At 40.1% G+C, this 17,866-nt stretch overlaps 1 protein-coding gene across 1 annotated transcript in view; it reads left to right on the plus strand.

Moving 5' to 3' along the window:
- The first annotated feature begins 6,007 nt into the window (after positions 1–6,007).
- LOC137282644 (neuropeptides capa receptor-like) overlaps positions 6,008–17,866 on the plus strand; it is a 29,567-nt gene continuing 17,708 nt past the window's right edge. Inside the window, exon 1 of the mRNA XM_067814430.1 lies at positions 6,008–6,120. The gene's annotated coding sequence lies outside the window, so the exon portion shown is untranslated. The remainder of the gene's footprint in view (positions 6,121–17,866) is intronic.

The following is a 17,866-nucleotide window of genomic DNA, read 5'->3' on the forward strand; positions in this document are numbered from 1 at the left end:
GTTGGTTTCCTGCCTCTCATCACGTGATGCCTTTGATATCCTTGTTTACCACTGCTGGATGTGCTACCTCGAAAAAGTTTATTGATTAAAGACTCTATTCGTTTCTACTTGAGTTCTCTGCCTTACGTTTGAAACCATGTGCTTTGAACATCTCACGTGATCACGATCTACGTCGTGATTGGTTGAGATATAATCGAAGATTAAACGAGACTTACCTGTAAGTTGAAGGTTGATCTAGATTATATGAAACTAATCACAAGTAGGAGGGATCACGTGCCCTCCCGAACTTGACAGTTTCACCCACCCTTCTTGTGGACACGGTTTCAAACTCTTTAAAGTCTGACTCCTGATTCGCTATCGCTATCTCACGTGATCCCTCCTACTTGTGATTAGTTTCATATAATCTAGATCAACCTTCAACTTACAGGTAAGTCTCGTTTAATCTTCGAATATTTTCGAAAAAACAGACAGACATACCAACAAAACCGAACGTCCGACCTACCGACTGACAGACACACAGACATCAGTGCTAGTGTTACCATTTTTTCACTATCATCTGAAATAGTTAACTTTCCATTTGGTATGAAGGGTAAACACACCTGTAAAAATCTATTCACCAGGTTTCTGCACAGTCGGACCTCAGTGTCTTCGTCCAACGTTGCCTACAATTGTTAAAAGCCTCCGATATTCCAAAGCATGTTGCCAGAACGATGATAGATTCAGTCTCTTGACAACTGTCACTTTTGTTTGTTTGCAGTGAACCGATGGTTCGATGTACCGATGAATTTCTCTATAAACAAAAAAAAGTAAATTAAATAAAGTGAATTTAAGATTGCGAATCCTCATGATTTTACCTTGCCAACTGAACATTTAAAGCTCAGAACTGTATGTAACTGATAAAAGCTGTTTAACAAACGATCATAGATTCAAATGGCTATCACTGGCTTGTATTACAAGGGAGTAAGCGCAATAGCTGGAACAGTGAAATAACTGCGTGTGCAGTACGTGATGAGCGTTAACTTTGATCAACCCAACATGTTCCCGGCGCTTCATTTAATATTCATATACCCCCCTCTGATGAACGTTGAAATGTTGGACAACTGCAGATTGCGACTTCCCAGCTTCATGGCGACCTATGGCGATGGTTCGACTGACTCAGTTGTGTCATGATGGTTTCCTCTATCCCACTCAAGAATGAGTGGCAAATCTAAACACAACGTCTGTCAGTTTATAGTCATCGATAACGCATGTTTTTCCGCTTACTTACAACATTTTATATTCTCAAAATCGCCAAGTCGCACACGTTCAAATTGTATTATTATGCAACGAGAGCAAGGTATACAAAGTCACAAGTCAATATAACAATGTAGATTTCAGGTACAATTCAAGAGAGACAAAATCTAAGTCAGTGGGTCACAAAAATATAATATGTCAAACTCACCAAAGTCTCAGTACGGGAGGTAATCAACTATGCAGAATGTCAACACAGCGATCGGTGTGACAGCAGATAATGTAGGTCAGGCGTTGACGGCTTTTCAAGCGTGGCAGTGATGTAACTCCAGCAAATATGAATGAGTGTGTCCCCCTCCGCACGGCAACCAGCAACCAAGTCAGTTCCCGAAAGTTCGGGCACAAACGCACAACGTCAACACTGTAGAATGCCTTCGAATAAGTCGCCCGGAAGTAAACACATCGAAAACTAGGAGCAGATAAATTCCGGAAAACCAGAATCCTAAAAGTGTTCACCAGCTATTAAAACGAAATGTAACCCATCTCACCCAATAACAATCATTACTGAATTAATAACAAAAATATACAGAAAATACATACTAGTAAGAGTATATATATATATATCCCTGGACGTAAACGTTAATTCAAACTGGACGCCGCTCTTTGCATTATATACTGGACAAAAAGCTAGGGATATTTGTAAATTTTAAAATTATAAATAATGATGTATTTACTGACATACTGATAAAATATGAGTAATAAAAATTCCAATATCCTAACTTATTTTGTCCAGTATTTGAATAGAGAACACGTTCAGGGAGTGTTAATGAACTAGATGGAGCGCATGCGTAGAGACATTTTCCATTAGGGATCTTCCATAGTGGTTCATAGTATAGACGATGAGCGCACGTCTAGGGAAATCTTCATGTTCACAATATTTTAACTACATGTTTTAGCCAAAAGACTTCTAAAAAATATCGCAATTTGCTTGTGCCGAAATTCTTTCTTTTGGATCAGAATTGTATGTCAAGGTGCTCTGACATAGGTCTTTACCGGAATACACAGTTCCATGACAATGTATGACCTGCATGCGTTAGTAACAAAACAAACAGTAGCTTAAATAACACCGGGGTGCATACCGTAGCTAGTGACGGCTGTTTATTGCGAGGTTTCGGGCAATTACTTACACGTTTTGATGGTGTGATGAGGCGCCTACAGCGCCAGCTGTTAACGTAGATGTAGTAGTATGATGAAGAGGGTGGTGTGAGGGGAAAAGGCTGATTTATATCGCATAGTGTTTTCATCAACGCAGTTGTTGGCGACAGATCTTGTGCGTTCCCACATATGTCAAATAACTATATTAATGTCATGAGATATTGGCATGATATTGCAATCACCAAAGATGTTGTAGAGAGTCACGGTATGACATTGAAATGCCCAAAGATGTTGTAGAGAGTCAAGGCATGGTTACACATCAAATAACTATATTAATGTCATGAGATATCGGCATGATATTGCAATCACCAAAGATGTTGTAGAGAGTCACGGTATGACATTGCAATGTCCAAAGATGTTGTAGAGAGTCACGGTATGACATTGAAATGCCCAAAGATGTTGTAGAGAGTCACGGCATGGTTACACATCAAATAACTATATTAATGTCATGAGATATCGGCATGATATTGCAATCACCAAAGATGTTGCAGAGAGTCCCGGCATGACATTTCAATCATCAAAGATGTCGTAGAGAGTCACGGTATGACATTGAAATGTCCAAGGATGTTGTAGAGAATCAGGGCACGTCACGGTATGACATTACAATGTCCAAAGATGTTGTAGAGAGTCACGGTATGACATTACAATGTCCAAAGATGTTGTAGAGAGTCACGGTATGACATTACAATGTCCAAAGATGTTGTAGAGAATCACGGTATGACATTACAATGTCCAAAGATGTTGTAGAGAGTCACGGTATGGCATTACAATGTCCAAAGATGTTGTAGAGAGTCACGGTATGGCATTACAATGTCCAAAGATGTTGTAGAGAGTCACGGTATGACATTACAATGTCCAAAGATGTTGTAGAGAATCACGGTATGACATTACAATGTCCAAAGATGTTGTAGAGAATCACGGTATGACATTACAATGTCCAAGGATGTTGTAGAGAATCACGGTATAACATTACAATGTCCAAAGATGTTGTAGAGAGTCACGGTATGACATTACAATGTCCAAGGGTGTTGTAGAGAATCACGGTATGACATTACAATGTCCAAAGATGTTGTAGAGAATCACGGTATGACATTACAATGTCCAAAGATGTTGAAGAGAATCACGGTATGACATTACAATGTCCAAAGATGTTGTTGAGAATCAAGGCATGGTTACTCATATCTTGAAAATGTGGTGTCATCGCTGATCTAAATATTTCCACATCTTACCCAAAGAAATCTTTTCAATTTAGATTGCTTTTTTCACTGCCGTTTTATATTTGAGCAACCTATAATAACAATATTATGAACACATTATCACAAAAAAACCCAAAACGATTCTATTATCTCTAACAGACCCTCGAACTATTTCAAGGGGAAGAGTAACAGTTCACAAAATACAGTAATTATGGCAACAACAAAAAAGAAAGTTTAAAGAAAGTAGAAACGCATTTTGTAAATATTTAGATACTATGGACCTACATAATATATTGCTTATTCAACCTGTAATTGGGGTGTTGGGGTAACCTAGTGTTTCACTCGTCCCGTTGAAGGCCAGGGTTCGATTTCCCCATGGATGCAATGTGTGAAGCCCATTTCTGCTGTATCAAACATGGAATATTGCTAAAAGAGGCGTAAAACCCACTCACTCACTGAAACAGGAACTATACAATTTGCATGTCTTCATTTTCTTGGTATGTAATAAAATAACCATTTATTAAGGATGCTTTGTGGGAATATGTTGGAAAAAATGTAATTACTTATAGTATTTCATCCAGGCACACTCTGTGTATGGCGACACTGAAATGTAATAATATGTTGGTAAATATGAAACAAACCAAAACCCACATGGCAATTATCATATAATTACAGTAGTGTTAGAAACTTGTGATCATAATGTCACATTATTATATTCATAATACGATAATGTAATGATCATATTACTATAATTTAATGATCCCGCGACCCCGTCTGGAAATAGATTAAAAACACGTAGGCAATCTTGGTTGCCTTCAGCACCATTACCGTAAAGATTTGCGTTCGTATGGCCTTCGACAACCCATGGATGCCTCTCAGCTCCTCGTGCTGATCCGCGCTAGAATTTATCTGAGGTACCTCGTGCTTGTTCGGGTCAGGCTCTGTTAGAAACGTGATTTCCCGATTTGATTATCATCTGAACGCCGTCGTAAAGCAAGAATATTCCTGCGTTAACCATCAAACAAAACACCACCAAACACTATCAAATATTGTCTCAGCCGGTTTATTATGAAACGGAGGCCTACGCTTCTCTTTTCCCAGATATACCCACGGCTGAATTACTGGTGTGTATGTAGGTTACCTCCAGACTGTGCGGAGGCCAATAGTCCAGATTAACGCGGAATCTTTTTAGATTACATACAGGAATTACATCCATCAAAGTTGGCAGTATGTGAACCCTACGAACTGGGTGAATCTATTACGTCATGCGTTATCGTTAAGAGCAACTCATCCTCTTTTTCCAACAGGGGGCGTTGGTTGTCTGTGGATGTAAGTATGCACGTAAATGCGCCACACTGACGCACGGCAGCCAAGCGCAGTCCCACCGTAATGGTCACCGATATAGAACACAAGATTGGCCTTAAAATACTCTTCTGTCTTTTGAGGTTGACATTTGAGCATGTCCTGGAGGTCCAACCATCAACAATTCCCCAGCAGCCTCAGCGACAAACCGGCAAAACCTGTCCCTTTCTCGCATAAGGTTTGAACCCAGACAGTAGCCCAGAGCTAATCCGACGCACCAGGATGCCCATCTGCAGCATAGGTGAAAGGAAGCATGGCCGGGTAATTGCCCCTGGTGCTCTAGAGAAGCAATAGAAAATTCAATTCAACCCTAATTAGTCTTGTTTCCCGGGGCTCACTGTGTTGTGACTTGGAGACCCTCCGTGTATGTTTCTCCATCACACGTCAGTACGCTGTTAGGTGGCGCCACCTGCTGGCAATGCTCCCGTAGCGCTGCACTGAACATCGTGGCGTGAAGCTCTCAAACACAATTCCACAGATTTCGACATACTCGGATAACAAATTCCCGTTTGAACTTGTGGCTTCAATTTCTTGCACTCATCGCTTTCACATTGACGTTCTCTTGTCACAGGTATTTAGTGCATTCTTAACAGCTCAACACCTGTAATAAATTACCGATGTAAAATAACAAATGAAATGACTGACGTCATGTACCGAACTTGGATAAACGTCTCATAAAAACAAGAGTCACTTATATCTATGATGCGTATTATTTACCGTCTTGTTTAAAAGATTTCAGGTGTGTGTAACTTACACGTGTAACACACGTTCGTATTAATATAACACAGTACTTACTTATTACCTAACCATCAGCTACAACAGATATATACCGCTTTGATGATAAACAGCATACATCTTTCAAAACAACATTTGCGGAAAGCACATTCGTTTCGCTGCAAGGCACGTACTTGTAACTTAGTACAAGGTTGATTCCTCTCACCGCGTGTAACACTAGCGAAGCTTCTGTCGGCCAATCACGCGGGGCTATAGTCTCGCCAACCACGAGAACTGTGGTGTCCGCTGCATTGACGTGCTGAGTTGTTCCGAGTTAAGATCGATATTCGCTTCTCAAAGTGGATCATGTACATGGATGGCCAGTTGTATTTGGGATTATCTGGTAGGTAAAATATATGTACCAGTTATATTTGTTTTTCCATTTTATGAACTTGCGCTTAAAGTGATTTATTTGAGGACGCTACACGTCTAGGGCGTTCGGCGTGTGATCTTTGCGTCAACTCCTGGTATGTCAGCAGCGTTTATTGCCATCCTTTAATGCATTCAGACTTACAGTACTGATCTGGTATTTGTGGGTTTAGTGATAAGAAAGTCAAATTTCTGTTATTTTGCAAGTTGCGCTGTGGCAGCACGGTGTATTTGTCGGTAGAAGTTTTTGTCAGTTTTGAAAAAAACTCCATAATTTTGAATTGAAAACATACAACAATAACTTCAGCGAATAACCAGTTTCGATAAAATGTTTCGCTTCGGCATTAGAAACCAAAAACAGGTTAACTGAAACTCCAGTATGACATTGTAACCAGTTGCCAGTTTAATATGTTACCATAAAGACATATTAAACATTAATCTCAATATGTTCCGGCTAAATATTTCAACGATCAACATTTTATTACTCGCTGTAAAGGTCTCGCAATTAATTATTTACAAGGAAGCCTGCTTTCTGAAAACAGTGGAATACTGATTCTCAAAAATGCAACAACCACTGAATAAGAGTGGTAGGAGCTAAGGCACTGTCGCCATTATAGGGGATTAGACATTCGCTTTAATTACAATTTTAATTAAATTCAACGCAGTTTCTTCAAACAGATAGCAGAACGTGTATTCCTGCATGAGATTAGTCACTGAAGTGGACTACACGTATCCGCCATGTCCCAAGGCCAAGAGTTTAGCGAAATGTCAAAATATACTGGACAAAGTAAGTTAGGGATATTGGTATTTTTATGATTGATATTTCATCGGTATGTCAATGAATAAATAGCTGTAGACCTTCATTCATAATTTCATAATTTACATATATCCCTAACTATTTCTGTCCACTATAGATATATATCGATATTCGAGTCTTTTTCTGAAACTTTGTTTGTTTAATTGTCCTCAAGTTGGGCTGCGTTCACAGTTCTCCATCAGGTCGAATTACTGCTTACAGCCGAAGCAGTTTCTCTGACTTGTTGTTTCGCATAAACGTTAAGGGTCAACTAAGATCAACACGCCAGGTCGTCCTAACGCAGAATCGTTAGCGATCGTCGTCGTCAGCTAATGTTCTAAGCTGGGGGAAACGGCTGAGTGAATGAATGAATGAATGAGATATAACTACAATTTGAGGAAGGTGTTCTCGACGGATCAAGTTCATTCGCTAACTCGGGCAGTGATAACTGTTTTTAAGATATTCAGTCTTATAATTTGACATGTTTGATCTGTTTCGATGTGTAATCGATAAGATCTGATTTTAGTATCTACTCCGTTTGAAGTACATGCTCCAGACACGGATATGGATCCCACTCATGGTAGAGGAAGGGATTCGAACTCAGACCTACATGGCCATCGAATGCTGTAACCGCTTGGCTGTTTGACTTGGCTTCCCTTCGCATTATGTGTCAAATTTGAACTGCTTTTTTTCACTCGAATTTGTTAATATAGAGTCCATACTTCCAATCTCAGTACAATCGGTCTGCGACATTTTGGTGTGATATTTAGAGTTGTTATTATCACAGTTTCAAAACAGATGATATGATCTGTCATTGTCATTGGAATTGTTCACAGCTTTCACCGTGACACGACTGTACTTGTTATATTTTTTCAGATTATTTTTGAAACAATATTATATGTTTCCTGTAAAAATAGAAAAATGAAATATTATCTGTTCTGAACATTATCCGATTAATATGTTGTATTGTGTTCAGATTTGTTTCAAGCCCTCCCACACAGACTGGCATGAATATGAGGTTCTGGTAGTGGCATCGAATATCACTTCATTTTGAACTTGACGTTGGCGCCTAGAGGCTCCCGTTTCAGTTTTAAAAGCCATTTTGTGATTGATATTCTTGTTGTTAGTGAAACTGACCAACCGCCCCATTTTACTGGTAGCATAGCGACCTTAGCACAGGAATCTCGATATCATCATCCTCAGGCAAGGTATGGCTCTCGAAGTTGTCAACACAGTGTTATGTCGAACAAGCCGCTGGAGTGTGGTTTGATCGTTCCTCTCTAAGCCATCATTTTGTGTCTATGTCGATCTCAGATAACTCGAAGACTGAAGGTCCCATTTTTCCTTAACTCGATGGTGTTTGATATTCTAGACTATTCCTTGGTGCATTGTTTCGGAGCATGTGTTGTAACAGCTTGACTAACTTCCAGTCTCTGAAATAAACACAAAAAAGCTCTGCGATTACCGTTATTCCCGTACTGTAAAGATGTTTCCTACAGTGGCAACAGGGTGTTTTGTTCAATATGCACGTGCGACAGAATCTAAGCAGTTTTGAAAATACCTTCATTGTGTACTTTTTTTCGAGAATGATTCCCCCACACCGCTTACCGACTTTCTTATCTAACTGAAAAAACGGTTTTTTTATTTACGATAATAGGTTATAATGAAGAGGACCCAGGATGCCTACATAATTTTCAGAAACTGTGCTTATCTAGACATATTCTAGACTTGCATTGGCTTCCTTAGTATTTGTTTGGCAATTGTGTGACAGACTAAAACATTGCTTTCAGGAGATATGGAATCAGATAGCTTCAACTTTTAAAATATGTAAGTGTGTTGCCAGCCGTGGATTACCTATGTATAGAAGGTGGTTCTTCCTGCAGCACAGACTTAGTCTTATTGTTATTCCATAGTGAGTCATAAACATATGCTTTTGATATTGCTGGGATTGTACAATGTTCTCTGCTTTTAACCGACATTATGAACCGGTTTTATCGCAATTTATCTGTTGACATACTAACGGTTCGTGTAAACACTGCCGGCTGATTCTGCTCTGATCACAACCAAATGTAATTGATCCGAGCCGAGCGAGGGTTTGCTATCAGTGCATTTGAATCTACCATGGAATGCTAATTCAATTATCAGTTCAGGTACGCACGTTTCGCTGTCAATGAGTACCAAGAAGTCACAGAGAGGCGTGAGTATGGCGTGTCGGGGTGGCCCCGTGTTTAAAGCATTCGATCCTCACGTTAAATATTCAGGTTCGATTCTTTATATGGGTAAAATGTGTGAAGCCCATTTCAGCTGTCCCCAGTAGTGATATTGTAGGAATATTCATAAAAGCGGCGTCAAACCCACCCACTCACTCAACGGTAATTGTACAAGTATTTAATAACTATTTCCTTGGTATTTAATAACTATTTATAAACGATACTATGTGATAATCTGTTTACAAAATGTAGTAGTATTGCAGCCAGACTCACTCTATGTATTGAGAGACTGAAATGTAATATATGTTGGGAAGTACTCACTCACTCACTCACTCACTCACTCACTCACTCACTCACTCACTCACTCACTCACTCACTCACTCACTCACTCACTCACTCATGCTATCGAATGTGGTTTCCAAAACTTGGTTCCAAACTGGACCCTTTGGAAGTCAGTCACGCTTGACAACTAGACGGTGTCCAGTGACCGCGTCTGAGAGTCAGTCGTCACGTGTCCCGACTGATAAGTCACGTCTCGCGGAGAGGGGACCACGTGAAAACTAAACTTTTTGTTCTTGACATAACCGGACGTCATTTGCATATACGTGGCCTGATCTTACTGATCGAACTCTTTCACAGTGACAAGATAGGACAAAGTTTAATAGCAAGGGCCTGTAACCGCTGGAAAATTGACAATCTCGAGTAGGGTGGGACGAGTAACTAGGCTAGCTTTTCTCGAGACTTTCGTAGCCCTATGAACTTCTGAAGTCCATTCTTAACACATTGGCTACGATCAAAGTTAAGAATTCTTAGGGCTACGAGCGTTTCGAGAATAAGGTCTCAGAATAAAAGGGGACAGATTGGTAATGTGTTGGACCCTGATACCCGTCTCAATACCCGGATCACTGTGATCAAGCGACTAATAGGTTAAACGATATGATATGTTATTCTTTCGTGATTAAACGAAATGTATTGTCTGTGAAGATTTAGACTTAACTTACAGTCACCTATTTTGAATATAACACGTTAAGATATCGAAAAACTCAACATTGGAGCCTCGGAGCTGAAGAACATATTGTCATTTGTTATAAATTTGATTTCAGGAACGAGCATAATGGGTATCAGGACAGGGTAATAGGGGTTGAGGTACTCGGGTAGAAATTTGCACCCGTCCCAGCCCTAATATGGAGGCAGGTCTATTTTCCCTAATTGAGCAGACTTTTTAGGCGTTCGATACCATTCGGCCATGCTTATGTATTCCTAATGATACAAGCAATGAAAAACAAAAACAAGCAATGAAAAACAAAAACACAATCAAAACCCACCAAAACGATCACGATGTGTTTTTCATGATGACATTTTGGTGGTCTGTGCCATTACTGAATGTTGCCTGCAATTAGGGTTAAGCACCAACGAATAGCTGTGACCGTATGTTCGAATCCCGGTTCACCCCTATCATGTTTCGGGGTTTATCAGCGCCCCGTTGATACATGTACGTGTCATCACAGGGGAACACGGTCTGCATCTGACTCGCCCCATTTAACCCCAGAGGCCGCGCATTACTGGACTACGCTTCAAACCAGCTCTCTCTTACAATCTCATACTCATTCGCTCACTCTCTCCGTCACACTCACACGTTCAGTCTCTCGCTCACACTTTCTCATGCTCTCTCATTCTCTCTCACGCCATGTCACTCACACTACTCTTCTCATGCTCTCTCTCTCACACACCGTCTTACTCACACTACTCTCATGCTCTCACTCGTTCACGCCACCTCACTCACACTACTCCCTCTCTCACGCTCTCTCACGCCATCTCACACTACTCTCATTCTCTCTCAACCTCTCTCACGCCATCTCACTCACTCTCGCACGCTCTCACAACCTCACACACCCTCACTCACACGTTTTGAGTCTGCAGACACCCACTTTCAACACGGTTTTGAGTGGGAATGGGTAGTTGTTAATCCCCGTGACTCTTGACAACACGCCATATAGGCGTGTTGTCCCTCTACGATAACATAGTTTTTGCGACAATGTTGAACTATTCAACGTTGTCGTCAGCCATTGATCGTGACAAGACCATGTGCACGCCACATATAGCAACCGGTGTGTTCGGGCGATCTGACCTGATAAAAAGATACCAAACATGAACAGCTGTTTCCTCCTGTTCAATATGAGATACATATTCGCGCTGATGTTTTCAAGCATAATTTTCATCTATTTTATTTTCTGGCCATAGCGTGATGCATCTGATTCAGTAATCTGACAGTAATTATACACAGATATTGAAAATCAAAACAAAGCAAAAAAAACCCCAACCCCCCCCCCCCCCCCCCCCCCCCCCCAAAAAAAAAAAAAACACAACAAAAAACACCGAGACGAATGTTTCATAGCACACGTAATTAAATATACCATTAACCATGATCGTAAAATCTTTGGGGACCAAAAATTAATCAGAAATATTCATACATTATTCTGATCTATACTGATTACTAGTTATACAACAGAATGATTTACATTGTATCGACAATGGTGACAGGTGTGCAGAAATTAATGCAGATATGTCTGACGTAGGTTATCACAAGGGCAAGATAACGACAGTCGCATTGTGGCAAAATCGACTTCTGAGTGTCAGATTTGTTCCCAGTTGTTTATATTAATGTTGGCACCGGTCCACCTAATTCACGCTGGTAACATATTGCAATAATCAACATACCTGTGCATCGCCCGTACAATCAGCCTTGTACTTTGTATAAGTATGCGTTCTACCATGGTGGACCCTACGAAACTCAACGTACAGTCTACCTAACATCTTCAGTACATTACGAGCAACCTTGTATATCCCTTGTGTCACATTCCATGTTTTATCAGTGTTGAGCTTGCGTCACTCAGTGTCCCACCATGTGTGCCGTCGTACCACATTTAATGTACCACCTTCCAAACGTTATATACAGCATACCACACTTAATGTGACACCATCTTAGCCTTATGTACCACTTGCCAGACTTTATGTACCACCTTCCAGATGTTCTATACTGTTTGCGTCACTCATTGTCCCACCATATATATGCCCTATGTACCACTTACCAGACTTTATGTACCACCTTCCATATGTTTTACCACACTTAATGTGAAACCATATATGCCCAATGTACCACTTTCCAGACTTAATGTACCACCCTCCATATGTTTTACCACTCTTAATGTGAAACCATATGTGCCCAATGTACCACTTTCCAGACTTAAAGTACCACTTTCCATATGTTTTACCACACTTAATGTGAAACCATATATACCCAATGTACCACTTTCCAGACTTTATGTACCACCCTCCATATGTTTTACCACACTTAATGTGAAACCATATATGCCCAATGTACCACTTTCCAGACTTAATGTACCACTTTCCATATGTTTTACCACACTTAATGTGAAACCATATATACCCTATGTACCACTTTCCAGACTTAATGTACCACCCTCCATATGTTTTACCACACTTAATGTGAAACCATATATGCCCAATGTACCACTTTCCAGACTTAATGTACCACTTTCCATATGTTTTACCACACTTAATGTGAAACCATATATACCCTATGTACCACTTTCCAGACTTAATGTACCACCCTCCATATGTTTTACCACACTTAATGTGAAACCATATATGCCCAATGTACCACTTTCCAGACTTAATGTACCACTTTCCATATGTTTTACCACACTTAATGTGAAACCATATATACCCTATGTACCATTTACCAGACTTAATGCACCATCTTCAACATGTTTTATACCGCTTACCACACTTAAGGTGGCACAATGTATACCCTATGTACCACTTACCAGACTTACTGCACCACCTTCTTCAGTTAATGTACCACCTTTTATACCTTATGTACAGCTTACCACACTTAATGTAACACCCACACTCACCTTCCATTCTTTATGTACAACCTACCACACTCAATATAAAACCTTCCATTCTTTATGTACAACCTACCACACTTAATGTAAAACCTTCCGTTCATCACCCACTCTCTGAAATAACACCCGATAATGCGATGGTCTAAACGTGGAGCCAAGAAAAGTCGGGCCGGGCCACCGGGTACAACCACAAGTGGATTCCAGATGTATCTTATATTCTATCTACCCAAATACGGCTTTACAGAGTTTCAAAGCGTTGTATTTGAAGCAAACACGTCGCTTAAAGTGAACCATATTTTCCATACATTCTCAATAAAGACACAGTATCACAAGCTTTCGGCCCGGCTTGGCCCGAGCTCTCAAAAGCAGTTTAAACTTAATCCATGTATCTTGAATTGTAATTAAAACCTTATATTAGATCTGTATGTACCTAAACACCACCTTTCAATGTTACAAAATGCAACATATAAAGATAACCGGCCCCTTAAAGTGAGGCCCCTTTCGCTCTCCATTCTCAACATAGTCTTGACTAAAAGTGTTAAGTCGGCCCGACTTGGCCCGAGTTCTCAAAAGCACCCTGCGCCTCACAGATGTATCTTATGTTCTATTTAAATCCATAGTTTCATATCATATCTACCTAAATACGGCGTTGTATTTGAAGCAAACACGTTGCTTAAAGTGAACCCTATTTTCTACACATTCTCAATAAAGGCACAGTATCACAAGCTTTCAGTCCGGCTTGGCCCGAGCTCTCAAAAGCAGCTTAAACTTAACCCATGTATCTTGAATTGTAATTATAATCTTAGATTAGATCTACCTGTATACCTACAGTATACGTGTGTTAGGTTTAAGCTGTTTTCTAGTGCCCGGGCCAAATCGGGTCGAACAGAAACTTAGCACTTTTGATTGAGGCTATGTTGAGAATGGGGTGAGAAAATGGCTTCACTTTAAGGGGGCAGTTTTCTTTACACGTTGCCTTTGATAACATTACCAATTGATCTGATGCCAGTCTATGGATTTAATTTCAACTGAAGATGCATATTCTTGGTTTAAGATGGTTTGGAGAGCTCGGTCCAAGCCGGACCGAGCAATTGTGGTCGAGATGATGTTTAGAATTGGGGGAAGAAATCGTATCATGCATGCTTTAAATACTATGAATAGTGAATTTATGGGGTGGTATTAATTGCATATAGACGTAGGAAATATTTTCGGACCCACAGAAACCTGTATTGGAATGAAGTCAAATATTTAGGCATTTTAAATCATGTTTTGTTTATCGATTCCACTTTTAGACGTAACCTCGGTCAGACATTTCGCAGCCAGTATTATCAAGGGTGGATGTTGCAATTGCATTAATCACTTGTAGACATGGTGTTCATTAAGGGGTTTATTAGCCAATAATATATTTGGCCCGCCGTGGCCCGGCCCGGCCTGACTTTTAGGCCATCCCCCCGATGATAAGTTTTCTCATGATGCCAGCATTGGTAGGAACGTTTTGATATTTGAGGTCACGCAGTGTCCTAACGCATAGACGATATTGCCACTACCGGCCAAATAAATCGACTTCTTTAACAGTGTACGTCTCCTCCGGGAAACGCTGAACGCGATCCATCTCCATCTTGACATAAAGAACTGGATCTTTTTGGAAAGAATGATCTATTTGGAAAAAAAAGACATTAAGCACGTGATAAAATCCTAGCTAAACACTGTGTGCATATCGTTTATATGGTTAAACATTGCGACTTTCACAATTCATTCGTTAAACCTTTGTTTTGGACATCATGGCGACTTTTTACACCGTGCGTACGTGGGTATCCTCTAGGATTTACGGCACAACTGGATCTACAACGTTCAAGTCTCAGACAGGCCATAAACAAATCTGCAAATACTTGCGGCAGGCTCACTTTCATATAAGCGTATATTTTCGCGCTCCAACGAGCCCATCAGCCACAACTTAACGGATAATGGCTATTAAATATTAAAAAATGGATCATTATCTTTTATCTATTGCCTGAGGAGGGTCCTTGAAACTGAAATCTCTTGCATAGAAAATGGTATATTTCCCTGAAGTTTATGTAGGAGGGCCAAGACATGGCGGAATGATATCTGTTGGGTGATCAAATGATGTTTCCTTTTCAGGTCTCTGAACATATCATTCCCTGATATAACGGAATTGTTTACATTGTTTGGTGTCTTTTCATGAAGCTCAGGAATCTAAATTTGCACTTAGGAATGCGCTCAGGTTTGGGTATTTTTGTCTTTTTAGGTATCGCCGTGTCTCACGGTCTGACTGCCTGACAAACTGCCCATCGCGTCTTCTCTCTTGGTAACTGATGATACATTTTTAATAGAACAGTCGATATTACTGCCTAGCTTTGTGTTCTTGTTCAGGTTTACACTGTTGTTTTAATGAGGTACGCAGAGAATATTTGGTTGTGTGCATTTCATGCCGGCTGTCTTAAACTAAGTACGTCTGATCTTGATAATCCAGTGATTTAGGGTCTTCATAATTCAAACTGGATTGGTTAAAGGGTGCTTGAACAAATAGTGAGGTTAATATTTTCAAAATAAACATTTGCAAATGTAGGTATTTTTATCTCTCGACTCAGAAGTAAGAATGCATTAGTTAAATTCCGTCATGACACCAGGTGTTCGTTTAAAGTATGTACTATCCTATAAGGATATACCCCATATCCTACACTAACCCAATTTGCATAACAATAAACGGCTAACTCAGGATACACTAGTAGTCGCTATAGGGCGTTCTGTAAACAATCGAGTGGTCAATTCCACGAGCATTGATCCACGTGGATGTGGTACAGCGTGACAGTGTCATCCACGTATGACCGCCCGGTGCATTAAAGGAAATACTACTCAGTAAGGAAATGTAAAATCTCTCTGTGTAGGTGTGATGGTGTGCTTAATTTTATAAAACCCCCATTGCAGCCATAAAACTCTAGGATCTGTGGGACTGCCGAATCTTTTGATGAAATATTGATGGTAAAGCTCAGCTGTAAGCAAAGTTTCTCTTTACTTGAAATTTAAATAAAATTTACATGCTCTTAAATACTCCTAACTCAGTAACAGAACTGCCTTAGGATGGAGCTATTGGTGTATTGCCCAATAGGTCGGAAAACGATGGGAAACCAAAGTGATCCTGATGTCATTCTACTGATTACATAGGATGTCGACATTTTGAATGTATATATGGAGATCCATTCAGGACTCTGGGCATGGTCTAAAATAACCGTGAACATAGTCACAAGAAAGTAAGATTCTTTATGGATAACAACTTCTTTTATTGTTCTTTATGCGTCGTTTCAGTATGGATTTATATATCGTTGTCAAACAAAAGGTTGTTATCCATAAAGAACGTATATAGAGATGTTGGGTTTGTGAGATACATGTTCGCTGAATTTGCGTTCGATCCAGTCAAAAATCATCTCTGCAGAGATGGTGAACTACTGATCGGCTGGAAACTGTCATTCGTCCAAGTACAAACCAGGATTTGAAACTGAGTAGAGTTTGCACCAGTATCCGTCAGATCCAGTCATCCAAGAAAAATGGATGTAGTTTGTTTGCAACCCACAGACATAAAAAACATGTCATGTGTACAAGTTTCACACCTGCCTAATTACATAATGAAGCAGAGACAGGACTCGGGTGCACGAGTCATAAATCAATTTATTTTGTTTATGGCGTATAGCCTGATAGGTGTTAACTTCAAATTGCGTGTGGTCAATGATTGAAGCTGTGTATTGCATATTGTCGTTAGCAGACGTGCAGGCAGACATATAGGTGTCAATAAACCGGACATTGAGCTTTCTCTGTGACACAGGCTGCTTACCACAATCAACAAGTTATTTTATGTAACGGGTAGATTATTTACTTGTTCGTGTACACAACCAAGATTAGACTACTGCTCACGACCTCATACTCCGGGCAGGCATACTCTTTCAAGCTCCGCGAACCTATTCACTGCGCATGCGTTATGGGCGCGGCGCAGCACAGCTGTTGAAACCACTTTTTTCCCCAGCGCTGGGGGAAATTTAATGAATTTAATGAAATCGTTTGAATTCGCGGGCTTTTTTTTTCATCGCGTTTTTTTCAACTTTATAAGTTGAATTGCCATATTGGATGATTTGTTTCGGTAAGTGCATACCGAAAGGTATCGGAATATGCAAAGTTGTATTTTACGTTGCATGTGACCTTTAACTCATACAAGAGAGAGAAATTCCTTCAATAGAGTTGTACGGCATTTATGCCCTTTCTGTGTGTCAGTTTCTTCAGTATATAAAGTATCCATTATTACATTTGCTGTATATATCATTTGCCATAGTATCTATGACACCCCTCTCTATACTACAGCATTTATAGAATTGTTTTATACATCAGTTTCTCCAGTATATACAACATTCCTCATATATATCAGTTATAGTATATACAACATTCCTTCTATATATCAATCACTACAGTATATCTTCTCATTATGCCAGTTTGAGTTCCCTCGCAATTTCATATATCACATTTTGAACAAAGTTGAACCACTTCTTTGTGATCCACCTGAACCTCCCCTAGCTCAGCTACCCAAAGCTGAACCATGCCAAGATGAACCATCACAAATGAATCGCCCCAAGCTGAACCACCCTCGGCTGAATCACACCATACTGAACCACCCAAAATAGAACCACCTCATGCTAAATCACTCTAAACTCAGCAGCCTCAATCTGAACCACCCAAAGCCGGACCACCCCAAGCTGATCCATTCCAAGTTGAACCACCCCT

Source organism: Haliotis asinina, chromosome 4 (assembly GCF_037392515.1).
Source record: "Haliotis asinina isolate JCU_RB_2024 chromosome 4, JCU_Hal_asi_v2, whole genome shotgun sequence".
NCBI lineage: Eukaryota > Metazoa > Mollusca > Gastropoda > Lepetellida > Haliotidae > Haliotis > Haliotis asinina.